This window comes from Notechis scutatus, chromosome 3 (genome assembly GCF_049901735.1).
Source record: "Notechis scutatus isolate UNSWTSFEM ecotype Mainland chromosome 3, rNotScu1.2, whole genome shotgun sequence".
NCBI classification, from domain to species: domain Eukaryota; kingdom Metazoa; phylum Chordata; class Lepidosauria; order Squamata; family Elapidae; genus Notechis; species Notechis scutatus.
The window spans coordinates 19,681,845-19,697,962 of NC_142011.1; the positions used below are offsets into that span (position 1 = coordinate 19,681,845).

Here is a 16,118-nt window from a genome sequence, read left to right on the forward strand (position 1 = left end):
ACTCGGGGCAATTTTATTTTCATGTGCTTATGGGAGGTGGAACAAGGTTTGAAGTATCAGTGGCAGCTGGATCCGTGGGAGGCATATAAAATCAGTATGATGCTCAACACCTCAAGAAGCTCCACCCAGTTTTACATATGTTGTATAAAAGGGGCAGGGCTTCACCCCGTTCCAGACACCATCTTGATATTTTTTGACACACAGGTCCTTACAGATTATACAAGTCAGCTAAATATCATTCCCTCCAGCTTCACTAAAATTGTAAAGCTTTTAACAAGATGACCTTGTTTTACAGGAGCCATTGTTTTCTTTTTATCAAGAAATGACAAGAAATTATGTTTTCTTTTTCTTTTTATCAAGAAAAAAGTTATCCTCCAGAATAGGGCATCAAAATAATTCCCTTTATTAACAATTGGTTTTATGGAAAGACAAAGCAATTGAATAAAACGATACCTCCACTTTTTTGGGAAAAAAGGAATGTATTCAATAACTGCTAAAAGAAAATATCTAACATTGTTTCTTTTCTTTAAAAAAAAATCCCATTTATTTATGCTATTTACTAATACTCAGGTCCATTTATGCCAAAACAGCAGAATGATGGTTCCTGAAATTTTATGTGCTGAGATTTGGGAATCAATTTAAGCTTTATTCTGGAGGCAGGTATACGGAGGTGTTCCAATTATAATGGCTTTTTTGAACAGCAAATCCCATCACTCTCATCCATGTTACCCATTCATGATAGGAAGTGTAGTCCAACAAATCTAGAGATTGCCAGCTTCCATAAGGCTAGTTTATAGTTTGCATCATTTTAGATTCCTTTTGTACCGAAAAGAAGAAATATTTTTCTCTCTCAAAAAGTTAGAGATGTGTGGTAATTTTTTTCCTTTTTAAAAAATTCAGTAGGTGGTGCTATAATCCTAAATATTACATCCTCGTGGTTTAATTTTCTTCCCTTTTATTTTAACTATAAGGACCATTCATAATCATCAAACCAAGTGAAACATGGTTTTGATTAAAACAGCCTGTTGGCTCAATAATCTTAGTAATTTTAAAAACATCCTTAATGTGAAAGAACAGTACTACAATGTCAGCTGTGGCCTCAGGGCCCATTAGAATAGCAACAAAATAAATAAGAGGGAGAAATGTGAGGTCATGAAAACAAAATTAAGCTAATGTTTCAAATTTTGACAATTACAAATGGTTCTTCAGAGGAGACTTTCTCCCTCCCCTGCCCCCAGTTTTCTTTAAAGAGAAAAATAAAATAAAATAAAACCCAGGCACTATTAGATAAAACACAGAGAGGGCAATTGCACATGTTCCAATTGCTCAGGAGGGCTAAGCATGACTTCAAACCAAAATTTAGGACTTATTTTTTTCCCCTCTTCCTCCATTTTCATCATCACCAAAACTGGGCAGTTCCCCGCAAAGCTATCTTTTCCTCTTAAAGTCCATTTTAATTTCTCATTGTGGAATTAAGAGCTGGTGAGGCAAGGAAAGACACCAGTGTGACTCAGCAGGCATAGTGGGCTGGAGGCGCTGGGGAAGGGTGAGATTCCTTTCTCTTGTTATCAAGGGTTCCTTTGCGTAGGAAACAAGAGACCAGCCACCAGAACAAAAGATCAGTGTTCATTAACATGGCAATAGAATTCATCATTTACAAATATGTACAGTACAAAAATGCACCAAAGGCTCCCATCACCAGCTGGTTGAAGCTCCTGGGCACACAGAAACAGCTTTCTTGTCCTTATTCCTACATCCCTCCCCTTTCCCAGCCCCCTTCCAGCCCTTTCCCCCCCCCCACGCCCCCAAATATACAGGCAATATAATCTATATACAGCATGCTACTCGTAACAAAATAGTGCAGACACACCAAAGCATTCTTACAAATGGATTGGCAATGATTGTGAGTTGGGGGAGGTGGGAGAGAAATGATTCTTCGAGATTTCATTTGTACCGCTATCTTTTTTTTTTTTTTTTTAGGGAGATCTGATCTGAAAGGACATTTGACATGTGTGTCTGTGTGGGTGTGTGTAGTGTCTGTGGGTGTGCAAAAGAGAATGCGAGAGCGAATGAAAAAGTGTCCAGGGTTCCTAAACCTGATCAAAGAGGGAGTCGACCTTTGAGAGAACTTCCTCAATGGAGTCTAGTTTTAAGCACCACTGAGATGTCATAGAAAATGTAATAAAGTTCTAGTGAAGAACATTTTTTTTAAAAAAATCCGAGAATATACTGTACCTTGCTGAGATGAAAAGAGCTACTTGATTTTTACTAGCTTTTCCAGCAAAACTTCATTTGTTTTAAACAAGGAGTCCTCTTTATTGCTTAGTACTACGAATTGTTCCAGACAAACAGAAAGGGGGTGAAATAAAAATATAATTTCTTGAATAATACTATTGTCCTGCCTACACTTCCCAAAAATTAAAAACTCTGCATAGATTGGCATATAAAATTTAGCATATAGAATAAAATCCTGCATTCTAAAACAGGGGTGCATAACAGCAAACCTCCTTACCACACTCCCGGAGAATATTGAATGAGGCCACAACAAAGATTAAATTAGAGTGCATTTCATGTATCCACGTTTAATTACATTTAAATGTTAGGATTATGCAACCCAACTCAGACCCAGTTTTTTTTAGGAAAATCAGTCCCATTTTGATGGCTGAGTTGCATCAATTTGAGCTCCTTTAATTCAAATCAATCCAAATGCTAATATCTGCAAAACAACACCAGAATGGTCCAGGTAGAATAGCATTGATCTAGAGGGATTACATTTGATTCAATAGTTCATTTGTTTGCTTTAATTTGTAAACCCAATTTGAATGGGAAATCAAATTGAGTCTCTTTGAACTGAATCTTCAAGTGAGCCCTATTAATATGATCCCTCTCCTCACCACTTCCATTTAGTAATTTCATTTGTCTATCACAATTAAAATTATAGTTTGGAAACAACCCTTCAAGAACTCTGGGATCCACACACAGGACTTTTGGAGTCAGTCATAAATAGTCTTGGAGTTTGCATCTCTTCTCTAAAGAGATTTTTAGACCACAGTGCTTTAGCATCTGTGTCAGCTTTTCCCATTTTAGTGCCTTGCAAATTTGTTGCTTGAATTTGTTGCTAGAAGTTCTCATTTGAAGTGAGCACTTGCTTGAGATAGGCTGGCCTACAATACTGTAGTAGATGCAAGAACATAGAAATAGAGAAAAACTCTTTCAGGGTTTGTCTCTTGTTTCTTTTTCAGAAGAAAAAGAGAGAGAGAGAGAGGAATCCATTCTTAGAAGAAAGTTTTTGTTCCACAGGAAAAATTCCAAAATTTTCAGGGATCCTGCTATCACATTGAAAAGATCTTCAAAATTTGGATTTGGCTCAAGCACAAGTCAGACTTCAGATATATACTTTGTATAAATGCATTTATAACAATATAGGGAATCTATCAATTTGTAATCCACTCCTAGCTTGTAATGTGAATCACCTAGCAAGGGAAAGATTTCCATATATCTTTGTCCTAGCAAAACAATTATCATATGTAAAGACTGAGTAATTGAGGGAGAAGGGTTTTGTGGATTAAACAGAACAGAACAGAATAGCAGAGTTGGAAGAGACTTTGCAGGTCTTCTAGTCCAGGGGTCACCAACCTTTCAGACCTTAGGGACCACTAAATTCATAATTTTAAATCCCGCAGACCACTAATATGATTTAAAAAATGAATAGTATTTAGTGCAATATAAAAACTGCAAATAATTTTTCTGTGGACCACCAATGGTCCACGGACCACCGGTTGGTGACCGCTGTTCTAGTCCAATCCTCTCTTCAATCAGGAGATCCTATATCATTTGAGACAAATGGCTATCCACTCTCTTTTTAAAAGCCTCCAGTGATAGAGCACCTCTTCAACATTAACATTTGTTTTTTTAATTAAGCAAAGATTATATCCACTTTTGTACAATTAAGAATTCAAGTTGGAACGAACTTAAGTCTAGCATGCATCTTATTTCTCCAACTGGAAATGTGGGTTGTCTCTCGAGCCTATGGGACAGTGTTTTTCAATCTTAGTCATCTTAAGACATGTAGCCTTCAGCTTTCCTATGCTGCCTGGGGAATTTGTGGAGGGGTGAAGTCCCCAAAGTTCCTGAGACTAAAAAACATTGGCCTCTGCCTTAGATTTCTTATTTTTAATTCTCCTGCAAGATCTGTTCATAATTATTTTAGTAAATGAGAATGACTCCCATTTTTTTGGAGATCCGTGCTACACCTTTCTCACAAGTCAAAACTTTCCAGAATATCAATGGTCAATAGGCGTCAGAAAGGGCATTCGGCCAGTAAACACTCAGCTCCATTCAGTTGTCTCAATTCCAGCAATTGAAAGGCAAGAAATGCATGAAAGAAAGGAATTTACTGAATAAAATGTAGTCTCTACTGTTTTAGATCATAACCCAATAACATGACTCGGATGAAGTACTCATTATATTCTGCTGTTCCTGTTTCATTTAGGGATCACATCATTTACCCATCACTGTTTTTTTTATGGGAACCAAAAAGCAGGATTGAGCTCCCTGGAGAAAGAAAAAGAGAGATGGCAAAATGACCTATAGATTGTGACATTCTTGAGTATAAAGATGGAGATGGCTTTTACATTAAGCTATCAAGTACATATACTTTTCAGGTTTCCAGCCCATTTTTATCTCTAGTTTATAAACTATTATTTAACTGCAATTCCAAATTAGTTGGCTTGGTGTTTCTGCAAGACTGTGAGTAGAAATATAGCTGCTGGATCTTCTATAGTACAGAAACAGGAACCTATTCATCCCTTCCGAGTTTCCTTTAGATCCACTATATCTTCATAGCTATGATATAACAACTAGAATAAACATTAAGAATCGGGAGGTCCTATATTTCAATCTTACTATTTTTGAATGATCTGAACTAAAATCTTATATAACTGGCTTTGTATCAACACCCAAAGGTGCTCTCTCCTTAGAAAATTGTACCTGGAGATCAAAGAGTTGATAATCTGCAATGGACAAGGCCAAAGCCGCAATAAAAATGCAACTTCAAAAGGCTTCAACTGGATTCTGTGAGATCTCATGCAAGATAGCCAAATCATTTGTGATATCTTGGGAGATGCTCACAAAATTTATTAGGATTTTAATGAGATGTTCATGATGTCAGAATTTTTATATGATCTCTTAATAGGGTTTTGGCATGTTTGCCATGAGGTTTCTCTTGAGTAATCCAACAGAAGTTGCCTATTTCTGATTTAGAGCTAAAATCTGTAATACTACACTGAGATTTTCAAATATGCAGACTTTTATCATAGCCGTGGAAGACTTCATTAAATTTTACTTTTAAAAAGTAGAATTGAGAAGCATTTAAACAATTCTCCATGGTTTTCATTACAGTTATACTTCTGATGTCAGAGAAAAACAATACTGTTCTTCTCTGGTCTGTTATTTACTTATTTGCTATTTCACATATTGAAGCTTTTCAATATCTGAAATCGTAAAAGGTCAAAGAAAAAAAAATAATGGCAGGAGAGGTTGGAATTTGAAAAAGGTAAAATGTTTACTGTATTTATATGCTGAAATGCAAATTTTCTATAGCCTACACCAGAATATTACAATATCCTTATGGCAATGAATCACATGTATTTTTATTCTTCTGTTCTAAAGAGATAAGTGTTAAATATGTATTTATATTTATTATGGTTCATCACACAGTCAGTCAGATGTTTTGACTGGATTTGGCATTTTTATGCTTTTGAAGACCTGGGATAGGCAGACGTTGTTTGATAGTGTTAAAGATATTGTCGCAGGATATAAGCTGTTCCAAGTAAAGCTGCCTTTTGCAATTGATTGGTGGTGATTTTGTTAATGCCAGTGATGTTCGTGGTCTTCCAAATGTTTTAGGATTGCACCCAATATGTAAAGTATTATTACCATTATTACTTATGTGTACATTTTTCTTGTTTTCTTGTTGATGGAATTTGTTTACCCATTTGTGTGGGAAGGTGAAATTTACATTTGTTGTAAAAATCTAATTCTGCTAAGTGTATTTATAACCTAGTACATATGGTGCTTTATTTATTGCTACATAATAAAAAAAATGATAATCTTCTTTCATTTATATTGCTGGAAACATCTTTGACAGTGTTCTCCTGTAAATGGTTATAGGGAGAGATTAATATGTAACATTGATTTTCAAAATGACTTTTAATCTCTTTACATTTCATATAAAAGAAAATGAGTTAATGTTGAACATACTTTTTAAATAACGAAGGTACTGTCATATAATCCAGGATTTTGTACATTTTATAATAACAATGTATACATTTAACACTATACAATATAGGAAATTAAACATTTGAGGTTATATACCCAGGCAACTGCAGAACCAAACTGCCTTTCAGATGATCGTTTAAAATTTAGCTCATTTTAATTCTTCCGTCTGCATTGTTTTAGGAGAGGTGATTTAACTACTGATGGTGGTATTAATTGCTTGTGAATTGCTCTGGACTGTTTGTAACTTTACAAGCAGGAAAGGAAAAATAAGAATGAAAAGCCTGGATAATGGACATGGTAGTATCTGGAGACAGCAGAAAAAAGAGAAAGAATTGGAGAAGATTACAAAATACAAATTCCTGCAAATAGGAATAATCAGTCTGTGTCAAAGCAAAGCAAAGATTATAGTACCAAATAGAGATTTGTGACTTGGTATAATTCCAAAACATTTGGATTATCACTTGAACACCATCAGCATTGACAAAATCATTATCAATCAATTGCAAAAGGCAGCTTTACTTGGAACAGCTTACATCCTGTGGCATCCATACCTATAATATCATCAAACCACAGCTGCCTGTCCCCAGGTCATTGAAAAGGATTCTCAATCACTGAATAAAAATGCCATACCCAGTCCAAATATCTAACTGACTGTGCAACCAGCCATAACAATGACCAAAGAGATAATACCCTGAGCTCTATCCACGTGTTTGATGAACTCTACTTCAGCCCATTAAATATGTTATCCAGAAGTTCAGCAAGAATGAAGTCATATCAATTCACTATCTTTACTAAATGATCTCTGCTTTAGCAGGTTTTATTTAAAATCCACTCCTCCAAAAAATTCAGACAGGCAGCCGCCAGGAGGGGTAATGGATTTGCTTTCACATAACTAGTCCTTGTCAAAAAGAGCACCATCTAGAGCAGGGGTCTCAAACTCGCGGCCCGCAGGACGATATCCTGTGGCCCCCACCATGATATGAAAGTATAATATTAGTGCGGCCCACAGGGGGAATGGACCTCTGAAGGAAGTCCCGCCCGCCGTTCCTTGTCGTGGCTGACATTCAGGCCCGTTAAGTCCGAGCAGCCAGCACATAGAACAGGGCAGCGCCGGATGTTGGAGAAGCAGAGCGGAGCCGGAGATCATTAGCCGCCTCTTTTGCAGCACAAGAAGCCTCCCCCAACTGGCCAGCTGCTCTCCTCCTTCTCTGCCTGTTTGTTCTGTATGGCCGAGGAGGAGGAGACCAGCCGGCTGGTTGGGGGAAGCTTTCTGCGCCGAAAGAGGCAGCTACTAATCTCCGGCTTTGCTCCGCTTCTCCAATGGTCCGGCTTCCCCTCTTGCTCCTCACAGTTGCCCTGAGCTGGTGCAGTTCTTTACTTGGGCAGCCAGACGCCCACAGCAGCGCCCACAGCAGCAACAGGCAGTTCCGCCCGGGCTCCACTCAGGTGTCCGGCTGGGGCTGTCAGGAGTTGCTACCGCCGGCGCAGGTCCGCGCAGCTCCAGTCCCGCGTTGCCTTGGGAAGGGAAAGGCAAAACCAGGAGCCGCTGACAAGTAGAAGCCGAGCGGAAATGACGTCTGCAGTGCCACTGTGGAATCCCTTATGCGGCCCAGCCTCACCCAGACTCTGCCTCCAACGGCCCCCAGGTAAATTGAGTTTGAGACCCCTGATCTAGAGTCAGCATTTCTTCCCTATTTGAAGAACCCAGCATTTCTTCTTTCTTTCTTTATTTGCTTTTTGGAACAAAACTGCAGTGAGAATATTTACAAATTAACTAGACTTCTTTAAAGATGTTACATCTGTCTAGGCTCCAATTTATTTAACACTTTTTTTCCTCCCAAGTGATGGAAATGAAGCTATAAAGTCATGTAGACGAGCCAATGCTGGCTATGTAGAGCAGCTGGTCATGGTATTATGAACTACAAGTAATTAGGAAATACTCTGAGATGCAAGTTATTTGCAGCACATTCTTTTCCCCCACTAATGTGATCATGCAAAAAATGTGTGATGAGAGGAAAAGGCATAATCTAGATCTTCACTTTCCCACCTTTTTTATTTTACACACTGATCAGGATAATGATTAAAAAAAAAATCTCATGTTTCTGAGTAAATCTTCCCAAACAGTGATGCTGGTGACAAGGCTTTCTATTTTATTGCTGCATGAAAGAGTAAACAGCTTGGATATATAGTGTATCAATATGCCACTTGCTAATAAGTAGGGATGCAAATCATAAATATTCAGCTATTTGATCACTGTTTTTTTTAATTAATGTTTTGAGGATCTCTGATAAGAATAAAAGTCAGGATGATAATATTGAGCAGAGGCGGCAGAGAACGATGCAGTGATTTTCCCCTCGTATTACCTGATTTATATGACAGATAAACTATCAGTTCAACCAGGTTTGTAACGAGAAAGAATAGAAATCTGTGAGAGGGAGTAAATATTTGAGTTTAAGCATATTGTATAATCCAAAAATCTTCCCCAACGAGAACAATGGAAGGAAAATGATCAAAGTTGAAACTTCTGTATAGTTTTGCATAAGGATTTGTGATCTGTGGGCAGCCTTTAATTTTTTTTGTTTTGAGAGCTGGACCCCAGGCTGGAGGATTGGGAGGGCAGGGGGCTTTCTTTGGTCATCTTCCTGAAGATGAATATTGACTTGTTAGATAAACCTATCAAGAATTACCCTTGTGATTGGCATGGTGTCCTTTTGAGGTAAAAAGTCTGCTGCATTATTTTGGTGTATCTGTTCTGTTCTATCCAAAATACATGGAGGCCTGTTTTCAGATTGAGTGCAAAGGTGTGGTCTTACTGTTAATTGTATCTGGAACTGTTTGCTCCTCAAAAAAGGTTTGCTCCCAATATAATCCACTCTATTACTACTACTCCTTATTTCCAAAGGGTAGGAAAGACGTTTTGCAGTCAATGGTACATTACCTTTATCTCATTTAGAGAAATAAGATGGGTTTTAATTATGCCTAAACTGTTAGTAGCCATCGCTCTAATACCATCTGCAACCAGCAGAACTGGAAGCTTAATGTTTATTTAGAATAAAAACTGATGTTCTCAGCTCTGCCAATGTTGGACTACACTAGACAGAGGCTATGTCTAGTTAAAATCTTACCGTACAATACCAAGGATGAATGTAGTAGATTGCAAGATCATTGCAAGATCATTGTTCACCAGCCCTAGTTGAATGGAGATCCTAAATTTCACATGGAATCTCTAAAGTAGAGATGTTAAACTTGCAATGACACGTTGTTGTCATGTGACGTATCACAACTTTTTCCCCCTTTGCTAAATCAAGCGTGGGCGTGGCCAGCGCATGGCGCATCTGGCCCGCAGCCCACAAGTTTGACGCCCTGCTCTAAAGCATCTTCTGTCTAACTTTCTGAAAGATTTTGCAGTATCTACATCCCCACTAGTTTCGGGTAATTTTGCATTGGATTGCATTGATTTATTTCCACCTTTTAGCCAAGACAGATGCAGACCCAATGACAGCAACAAAGGAGGCCTCTTGAAGGTCAGTAGCACTCAACATTAGTCAGATAGAAAAATATGCAAGCTTGTTGGTTTCTTCCTGAACAAACTGTTTAAAAGGAAGTCTGCTACCTGTGCTAATGTTCTCGAGTCAAATTATAAAACGCACCCATAATTCTGCTGATGGTTGATGTTTCTTTCTGCAATCTTTACCTCAAGTTTTGATTCCTCAAGATCTGGCTTCTTCATGGTCATTTAGGCATAAAGTTGAATAAGGAAGGGTAGAGACTGCAACCTTATCAACTCTCCTTTCTCTATCTTAGGAAATAACTGAAGAAAGTTATCTTGGCATGCAGCCTGTTGACATGAGGCTCAAGTGGGGCAGAATTGGCCAGCCTTGTCTTGCTCTGAAGCCTGGCAGGGTAAGCCTGTCTGAACTAGGATGGGAGACCACTAAACAATTTCATGTGTGTAGACACTGGATTGGGCAGGATCTACAAAACCGCAAGTTAATAATAAGCCAACATGGTACAGGTAATCCTCGACCAATGGTGGGATTCAAAAAATGTTTACTACTGGTTCTGTTAACGTGGCTTGGTAGGCATGGTGTGGCTTGGTGGGCGTGACATGGCTTGGTGGGCGTGACATGGCTTGGTGGGCGTAGCTCCCCACCCCACTAACCTGCTTTCCAGCTCCGTTCTCCTGTGCAGGGCAACAAAAGAAGACCCAGCTGATCAGCTGGGACTCAGGAGGCAGAGAATAGATGGGGGCAGGGCCAGTCAGAGGTGGTATTTGCTGGTTCTCCAAACTACTCAAAATTTCTGCAACCAGTTCTCCAGAACTGGTCAGAACCTGCTGAATACCACCTCAGTCCTTGACTTACAACAGTTCATTTAGTGACTGTTCAAACTGAAAAAATGAACTTCTGGCCATTTTTCACACTTACAATGTTTGTAGCATCCCTATGGTCATGTGATCAAAATTTGGATGCTTGGTAACTAACTCATATTTATGACCTTTGTAGTGTCCCAAGGTCATGTGATCCATCTTTTGGGATCTTCTGACAAGCAAAGTCAATGGGGAGGCCAGATTCACTTAACAACCGTGTAACTCATTTTACGACTGCAATGATTCACTTAACAGCTGTGGCAAGAAAGGATGTAAAATGGGGCAAAATTCACTTAACAACTGCATCACTTAGCAACAGAAATTTTGGGCTCCATTGTGGTCATAAGTCGAGGATTACCTGTATTTCAAGGTTTTGAAAGTCTTCATGCTCATTATTTGGCTGTAAGTCAAAAACCGAACTGCAAGGTGAATGGTAACGATTGCTATTATTCCTTCCAGTTTTTGACATGTGGAGACTGAGGCCAAAAAACAAAACAAAACAGATATCATCAGCTTGTGATCTTAAGGCAGAGGCAATATTTTACTCGGAAGATCCTCCCATCTATGCACAAAAGCACCTTCTTGTCAATGTCATTTTCAGCTCCTATCAATTACAACATTATCCGCATGTAAGTGCTTCCCCTTAAACAGAGCCTTCATTCTGCACTGCATCAAGCATACGGCAGTTGTTAGAAAGGCAATGAGTAGATCTTTTGGGGGAATGGGCATTTTATCTCCCCCCCCAACCCCCCCAAATAACTTGTTTCCCACCTCATCCTAATACACGCAACAAAGCAGCCAAATGTTTCTGCAGAACTTCATTGAATTATCCCCAACTCGGCCTGGTGCAACCGTACAGCTTCAGAGGAAATCCACGCTAAATGCATCAGTTTGTCTGTAACAGTATTTTGCCATTCAGAGACAGTGGCCAGCCGCAGCACGTGCATCGCTTCCATCTTAACCCATCCGAAGGCTCCGTTCGTTTCCAGTTGAGTAGGTTAAGCAAAGACAGACCTCACTGTTCTCAATTCACTTTATGATCCTCCTATCATAAAAAAATAATATCAGCACCTTGCTTTCATGTCAGGACTATGTTCGAGCCGCTATTCCCTATGCTCATGAGTAAATCCCATAAAAGCTACTCGATTGTATTGTCGCTACTTTTTTCCTTGTGGATGATTGATTGATGGATGAGTGCTGACACTTCAGTGAAGCTATTTCGACTGCCATCTCAATCCGATGATGTGAGGGGTATATTTTCTGTCCATGCCTCATTACTTCAGAATGACATTCCTGGAACTTCATTTACCTTTTTCCCTCCTTCCCTCAAGCGCCATATTTTTTTCCCCCATCTCGGTTATGCATGCCATAAAAAAAAAGCAATTTGCTATTATATGCAGCATAAGGGCAGCTCTTTCCCTAGGAGGTAAATAAGAAGGGAATTCCCCCCTTCCCCCCCCTTCCTCCCTGATTGTTGAATTCAGGGATCTTGTCAGAATTTCTCAGTTCTGATGGAGAAGCTTTTTAAAAACAAAAACAAAAAAAAAACCCTGTTGTTAAAACTGAAGGCGACACAAAATGTGATGTGACCTATTTTATTCATGTATGGCCAACTTTACCTTTCATTTCACTTGTTTACAGTATTTATTCTTCTAATGACTCTATCTTTCCCCTCATGTATTTTCATGTGTAGGCTTTGATTATAGGACACAATTCACTTGTCTTTTGAAGAGCAAACATTGCCCTTATTCGGTCTTATTTCTGCCTTGTCCTTATGCACAAGCATGTTTTCTCACAGGGGATGGCATTATTTATACGGGAAATGACGATCCTGGACAAAGAAGGTTATGCCTCTATTTAACCCCTACCCAAAAATGTATCGGTGCTGGAGAATTTGCTCCATGCAAATGTCTTGAAAGGTTTTCTGAGTTGACTTAGAACCTGATTCTAATCTGTGTAATACAGTATTCCTGTTAATAACAACACATAATTAAGACATCCGTTAAAAATCCATAACGTTAATTTAATGGAGAAAATCTAATATGGTTCTATTGGAATTTTTACGTTAAATTAACTTTAACGGGCTTTTAATGGATGTCTTAATTAGATCTCATTATTAACGTGAATATTCCACAAATTAAAATCAGGACCTCCAAAGTTTTAATGGAAAAGAAAAGTTGAGAGGGACCATTTTAAAAACAAAACATTTCTCCCCTTTTCTAGGGAATAGATAGTATTGTGAACTTAAGCAGGAATTTTAAAAAAACACTAAAAGGCAATGTTTCTGTACCATAGCTATCTAAAGAAGCAACAATAATCCATGCACATCATAATGTCAGTTGCACAACGATATCAGGAAGTGCACAACATTGTTCTCCACCCTCACTCCCTGGGTAAATGGAGTTTTTGTCATATTACAGAAAATCTGAAAATAACCCCTCCAATCTGGCCCCTTTTTTGATCTATTGTATCTGGAATTTCTATTCCAAACCCATCGGAAAGCCACAGGACTAGAGTAGGTAGTCTACAAAAATGTTTCTCAATAATACAGGCAAGAGATGACTGTACCATAGTTCACTGTTTTTAGCACTGAATACACAGAATCTTTGCTGGCTTGTTGAAAAAAAAATCCACTCCATTGCATACATCTTGATAGACAGAACAGTGGAGATTTTAAATAAAAATTGTTAACAAGATAGAGAAGACAACATGAATTATAGATGCAAAAAAGCAAAAGCAAAAACAAAACCAGAAATCCGTTTTTCAACAAATCTTTGGCAGCAACATGGTTAACCACATAACTATCTGAACAACTTGCTGGGAAGATTAACGCTGTTCTGAGTTTTTTTTGGCTCAGAATCTGTTTTAACTTAATAATTCTTCTACTTACGGTGATGTATTGATCCCTGGTGCAATGACTGGATTGGGCAGGCCAGGTGTGGGTAATAGCTGCACTGAGTTGAAACATTTCCTTTAAACAAACTATCCCAAAGGGGTTATAAATAGGAAATGGACATTACCATGAAAAGCAAAGCGTCTAGTGTGACTGCATCTTGTGGAACATGTCTCGACATTAAACTATGAAGAATTGTTTTCTGTTTTTTCTCCCCCCGTTGAGTGTTACAAATTGACAAAATAAGTACATCAATGTTTTCAGTCATTATCCTACTTCAGTGGTACTTTGTTTTACTGACAGCAAAAAGGGGACAGTGGAACTCAGAAAGCCTTGGTGCAGTTTATCAATGACAATCTAATATCGTCCATAAGCAGGGGAGTGGAAATCAATACTTCATTACCAAATTGTTAGTGAGTATGAAGAAGAATAGCTGGAGATATTTTTATTTTTATTATTATTATTATTCTTTTGGCAGTCTTCTCTGTCCAGGTGGTTGGAAGTTCAATGTCAGAAGTGGTGCGTCATGCAGAGGTGCGTTCAGAGTGGGCTTGGGGATTAAGGCATCGGTCCTGCAATTAGAAATGATAAAAACAACAATGCAAATAACAGTGCAGCCTTCTCCTCCCCCACCTTTCAACCACATTTCGAGTCATGCACCATGAGAGAGGTGTCTGTCTTTGGGGGTGGGGGTGGGATGCAAGTGGGTAACAAAATCAATAGCAATAACACGTAGACTTATATACTGCTTAATAGGGCTTTTACAGCTCTCTCCATGCGGTTTACAGAGTCAGCATATTGCCCCCAACAATTTGGGTCCTCGTTTTACTGACCTTGGAAGGATGGAAGGCTGAATCAACCTTGAGCCAGTCAGGATCGAACTCCTGGCAGTAGCCTGCAATACTGTGTCCTAACCACTGTACCACCACGGTTCATCAAAGATGTCTTCAAGGATGCATCCTACCATGTTTAATCTGCCCATGCTGGTGAGGTCCTTCTTTGGGATCAGAAGCCTGTTTTGTGATGATGCCCATTTATACAATAATTTCTTTTTTTGATAGTTGTGTTGGGGGGAGGGATGGGTTTGGTGGTGGACCTGCCCATGAAGTTCGTACTTGTTGAGGTCACTGGGACTTGAACTTGACTTGAAGGACAGTACTTTGAACCTCTTGGAGCCTATTCTGCTGGTGCTGAGAGAGCAGAAGTTACTGGTGGATGGGGCCCCAAGGGTGAGGGAGTGCTGTTTTCTTTCCACTTCTCTCCTTTAATTATTTCCTTTCTTTTGGAGTTTCTTTGGGGGTGCCTACTTTTTTCTCTTTACTTGTGACCATCCCAAAGGGGTATGTGTGTGTGTTGCCCAAAAGGCAACTGGACTTTCATGGTGTTTTCTTTGAAAATGTTTCACTTCTCATCCGAGAAGCTTCTTTAGTTCTTCATCCAAGAACAGAAGATGCTTCTTGGATGAGAAATGAAACATTTTCAAAGAAAACATCAAGAAAGTGCAGTTGCCTTTGGGACAACCATGACCTGAGTGACTGAGAATTTACTTTTGATATACCTATTACAATACTTCTCTTTTTCTTCACATGCTGTAGGAAAGATAGGAAGAAGCTGTCATTCCTATCAAAGGTTTCAATTGCTTATGATATCCTTTCATAATGGGAAGCCAGATCCTCAATAAATCAATTTAAGAGCTGCGTGTGACCTGAGGGGTGCAGGTTATCACCCTGACTTTTCAATATTGGGAGAAAATGTTACTAAGTACAGGGTTTAAATCCAGTGTGTGAATATTGATGCTTAATAGTGTGTTAAGCTGTAAATCAGGGATGCATATGTCACTGTGCTGGACCCACATTTTTGCATAATATGTAAACAGACTTTGGACTTGCAATTGTAAGATACAGTGTTGGGCTACCAACTTGGTTGGCTTCAAAAAAGGGTTGGTCCATTTAATAGAGGTTTGTTGGATCACTGGCAATTAGGCTTGATAGCCGTGGGACAGCTGTGGAGGTTTTCCACTATGACAGGGGTCCCCAAACTTGGCAACTTTAAGACTTGTGGATTTCAACTCCCAGAATTCTCCAGCCAGCTGCTGGCTGGAGAATTCTGGGAGTTGAAGTCCACAAGTCTTAAAGTTGCCAAGTTTGGAGACCTCTGCACTGAGAGATTAGTAGGTTTCCTTGTTCAATCAGTTGGTCACTCTGAAAACAGACTGATGCACTAGATAGACTAGGGGCCCAACCCATTAATGTCTTGCTTATATGTCCCCCCTCTTCCCAAATCTGATTATCGTAGAGCTTGTACTATAGCAAGTAAGGTGCCATTCTTTTAATGTAACAGAAGAGCAAAATTAAAAGACGCATAGGCCATAATAAATGTATCGAAGTAATTGTTGGATAAAGGAATTGTAATTAAATGCATTAATCATAACTATGTTTAAATCATTTAATTAAAACATATCCAGTTTTTGTTTTAGATCCAGTTATTTGTTTATTCTGGTTCTTCCTAATCTTTGGACTTTTGTCCATGGGAAGCTGGGTAAAACCAAGTGGGCCCATTTGCCTGATCATCCACTTC

At 38.9% G+C, this 16,118-nt stretch overlaps 1 protein-coding gene and 1 long non-coding RNA gene across 3 annotated transcripts in view; one reads left to right on the top strand and one right to left on the bottom strand.

Annotated features, from left to right (window-relative positions):
• The window catches only part of LOC148131091 (uncharacterized), a 40,170-nt gene that overhangs the window by 15,288 nt on the left and 8,764 nt on the right, over positions 1 to 16,118 (top strand). The window contains exon 3 of the long non-coding RNA XR_015748438.1: positions 14,330 to 14,527. This is a non-coding gene — a long non-coding RNA (uncharacterized LOC148131091). The remainder of the gene's footprint in view (positions 1 to 14,329; positions 14,528 to 16,118) is intronic.
• Positions 9,699 to 16,118, bottom strand: part of TSHZ2 (teashirt zinc finger homeobox 2) — a 416,498-nt gene continuing 410,078 nt past the window's right edge. For both annotated transcript variants that reach the window (XM_087959275.1, XM_087959276.1), the window contains exon 3: positions 9,699 to 14,113. The gene's annotated coding sequence lies outside the window, so the exon portion shown is untranslated. The remainder of the gene's footprint in view (positions 14,114 to 16,118) is intronic.